Here is a 4,799-nt window from a genome sequence, read left to right as displayed (position 1 = left end):
TGTCATATGCTCATGGCCCTTGACCTCATTTTCATGGTTCAGTGACTGCTTGAAAAAAATGAGTTTTTTTGTCTTGTGAATTTCTCACTTATGAGTAATAGGATAACTATATTTGGTATATGGGTTCCTTGTATCGTCTAGCTGGTGTCATCTGACCTTGACCTCATTTTCATGGTTCATTGGTCAATGTTAAGTTTTTGTGTTTTGGTCTGTTTTTCAAATACTAATATTAATAGGTCAACTATAATTGGTGTATGGAATGATTGTAAGGTGTACATGTCTGTCTAGCCAGTATCATCTGACCTTGACGTCATTTCCATGGTTCATTGGTTAACATTAAGTTTTTGTGTTTTGGTCTGTTTTTCGATTACCATAAGCAATGGGTCAACTATATTTGGTATATGGAATAATAGTATATAAAAAGTATATGTGATACTTTTAGAAAAAACTTTTATCTTTAAGACTTTCAACATAAAATCAGTGGTCAGTAAAACAGGCGAGACATTTCAACGTGTGCACTCTTGTTTCATCTTTATTAAAGTTGAGACACATTAAAAATGTTTTCATATCATTTTATCATGCATGACTACAAGGAGGATGATGATTGGGGCCTCCTTATTTTTGATTCAGCCATGCTGGATCTATGCGATCACTCTGTTTTTGGAGATGGTGCAGAATACTTAGTTGAAGACATGTCATGAAACTAATTATGTGATTTTATGACTTGCAGAAACTTTCTACACCATTTTAATCATCAACTGCCAACTTTTGACATGTTATTTACCCTTAAATTAAGAAAAGATTGGTCGAACAACCCTTTTATTTTAGATATACACTTAGTTCCTTTGTAAATCAAAATTTATAATGATTTTCTATTTATGAAATAAATTGAAAATGTATTTTTACATCAATTGAATCAGTTGATAACAATTTTGAGAGTATTATATTATTATCTTATGCTTGTGTTAGTTTTTGTTCTATGAAATTTAGATCAACATGTGTGTTAATATATCTAAGTTGATTCCCACACTTTTTTGAAATGGTATTACTCCAATTCATCCATAGGCAAGTAAGAATCAGTATGATTATAAACTGTCATGATTTTCAAATAATTACTCAAAGGTGTAAGTATTAATTGGAAACAACCCCAGTCTTAATTCACCACATTTAATATCTCATGACCTGTTACATAATTAAATAGTCATAATTTATTACACACCTAACTGAATACACACATTCTTGGCCTCAATAGTAAACCTACAAATGTATTATTTATTTTGATCTACACTACATTAAACATGTTAAAATATTCTGTTAATTTTGCTAGCTAGCTGAATGATTAATCAGACGTGGTTTTTTTCAAATAAAAGACAAAAAATGTAAAAATATGTATAAAAAATGCAAGTAAATTTTATTTCACTTGTAAAATCAGTGTCATTATCATTTGACATAAGTCAATAATCAAGATCTAATTAATTAGTTACAATTATCAGAAATTTGGTTGAAACAATAAACAAAATTGCTTAACTCTTACCTGAGCATTTTCTGCAATAGAATTTATTTGTTTGCTCTACATTTATATCCCATTATATTGCTATTTAACAGTAATTGGAAATATCTCAGCATTAGGTATTTTTACATTTAAATATGAATACAGGAAATGTATTTTTTCTTAATGAAGAATGAACACCAATCTAGATAAAAATTAGTTATTTTTTTTTTCATTTTTGTTGTTGAGAAAGTGCATTTCTATGGCCTCATTCTGGAAATTAAGCCTGTTATAATTAATGGCATATAAAAAAATATATTACTTGTTTGACGATTTCCTTTTCCATTCATGTCAATACCATTAAATTGCAAATATTTATAAAAAAAAAAAAAATCTGACAGAGCCTAAAATTGAAATATCAATATATATATATCATTATTTGCATCAATATTGCGAAATTCCCTACCTATAGGCAATAACATAGAAATTTAACAGTAAGGTTGGAAATGAAAAGAAAAAAAGTATTGAAAAAAGTATGGTCAGAAAGAATATCACTAGCTATGAATATGGCTGGATCACAACATCGACGATGATTTGATTGATTTTTTTAGGCCATTTGTCTCTTCTTATTTTTTTCGCATTATTTTTTATTCTTTGTAGGTTATCACCAATTTTTTTCCTATTTTTTCTTTATATATTTTAACACTCCATTATTTCAATTCTATATTTTGGGCTCATATTCTTGTGACCTTAATATTTGTTTTTGCAAATTATTCACTATCCTGTAAACCCCATCAGGCCTTTCATTAGGCGAATTCTGTTTTTGGTTTATTTAAGGCAACAGGTACGTAAATGGGCAATCTCTCTGATTTTTATGAAATTTTGCAAGCTATTAGAAAATGTGGAACGGCATATGAATATTAAAAAAATAAACGAGTAACTTGTTTACTTTCGGATAAATAGCATTTTGAATGTTCTGTCGAAACGAGTACAAATGTGAAGGATGCACATAAATATTGAAAAAAATATTGAGAAATTTGACTTTAAATTGCTTTTTCTCAATAACGTGTCCTATGAACTTTCATTATGTTATTGCTGCTAAATTTTCTGTTTTATTGATATGAAAGTTATAGGGGGGGGGGGGGGGGGGCGGCGTCACCAAATTCGTGTTTGCTGTATAAATCATTCAAGTGTCTCTTTAATGTAAAAAAAAACTTCGAAAAATAAGATTTATAACCACGAAGTTACAATTATTTTTGGCGCTTTTTTTTCACGCTGTACAGAAGATTCAACTATTCATTCTCAAAAAACGAATTTGGCGACCCCTATAAATTTTAAATCAATAAAATGGAAGTATCAGTGACAGTTACATCATTTTTAAAGAAAAGTCGAATGGCAGGATTTCGAGAAATTTTATTTTAAGTCAAAATTGCTGTACTGTTTTACGATGTTTACGTGTATTCTATACATTTGCACTACTATTTTTTTGGATATGTTATTTATCATCTCTCAGAAACTATAAAAGTCCTATAGATAGATATATTTTCGATGTTCAAATGCAGTTCCTCATGCTCTAAGTTGTATGCAAAGTTTCATAAAATTCCGTGAGATCATCCATTTGCGTACTTATTACCTTATAGATTAATTTGTCCGTTAATATTGTAGGATTATCGGGGCAAGTACACAAGATCTGTAACAGCAATTTTCTAAATATAAACAAGGTAATGAAATATATTTTACACGAGCATTCATTGATATTTTGAATTAGAATTGGTTGTACAATTAATCATTATTATTCAATCTTAAGTTTGTTACTAAGGATGGGTGTAAAATATTTTGGAAAAGGGACATTAGAGAGAAGGTATACATATATCAGATGTTACTTGGAATTAAAGCAGAAACACAATTATCATAAAGTCATATAGTTACTGATTTAAACTTTATAAAAAATGAAAAATGGGATAAAGGTCAATAAAAATCAAAAGCAATAAAAATTAAAAACCAATTGTTCAGAGAACAATTGAAGGTCTTTCCACTTCTTACGATTCATTTTGATATGAAAATATTAAAATACCGCTTAAAGTGTCATATACAGTGTCAAATGATACCTTAATGTATGTTGATTCCAAAAATATATGGTTTCTTAACAATTTTATTGAAATAAGGTAGATAATTTGTTACTTTCGGTCTGAAAAATGTCACTTCCGGTATTAATTGATAGTTTACTTGACAATGATTCCAAAAATATATGGTTCTATGTACTTTAACATCAAATAAGTACAAAACAAAGCTACTTCCGGTTTACACAAAGTCATTATCGGTTGGATTTTCAAGCTCATGTAAATTGCAACCTAATGAAAAGAGTCCCATGGCTTTATCGTGTCTAAATATGAAGTTAAAGCAAAGGTCAAAATCTAGAATGTCAATTTCAACTTTGACCTTGAGCTCAATTTAAAGGTCATAAACCAAGGACCTTTAATCAAATTACCCTAAGTCTTTATTATACTTGGTAAATTAGTTATACCACCATACATGTAATTTTAAATATAAAAAGGGAGAAAACTCTTCTTTAAGGTCAACGTACCCTTGCAATCAAAATTTACATGTTACGACATGTCGCAACTAACAATTTAGTAAAAATAATTTGTCGATATCTTATACATTTTTTGGAAAGAAGCGAAAATAAGCCAAAATCAAAATTTAGAATATGACCTTGACCTTTGACCTTGACCTAATTTTCATTTTTTTGGACCAAGGACTTCAAATCAAGAGACCCTAGGTCTCCATCACTTATGGTTTACCAGTTAGTAATGCATATCACTTATATCAAATGCATAAGGGGGAATAACTCTCATATTGAGTCTCCGGATAGCTTCTACCCAATGGTCATCCTAATCCTGAAGATGTAACAAGCAATTTGGTAAAATAAATTTGTCTTAAACTTTTACAGTTGCGAAGGAGTAGTGGCAACACGAAAAACAGTGTTTGGGGATATAACTCTTACAACGTAAAGTGTTCGTTAAGCAGTGCTAGTTTCAAAAGCGTATAAACTGTACGATATCATATTCCAAATATATAAGCGACATCTAAAAACAAGAACACAACGAAAGAAAAAAATTAGGTGGAAGAAAAAAAAAATAATAATCAGAACAAAATCAATAGGTCTTTCCACGGAAAAGTGGAAAGACCTAACTAAAAGACATCTTCAGACTAGCTAACAGTCATCGAAACAGACAATTGTCTATCAATAAATGATGAATATTTTGAGAAACTAAAACTTTCTAAGTCAACGTAGAAAATGTAACATGTG

The sequence above is a fragment of the Mytilus californianus genome, unplaced genomic scaffold (genome assembly GCF_021869535.1).
Source record: "Mytilus californianus isolate M0D057914Y unplaced genomic scaffold, xbMytCali1.0.p SCAF_7, whole genome shotgun sequence".
Classification (NCBI taxonomy): Eukaryota; Metazoa; Mollusca; class Bivalvia; order Mytilida; family Mytilidae; genus Mytilus; species Mytilus californianus.
This window is presented reverse-complemented; position numbering follows the sequence as displayed.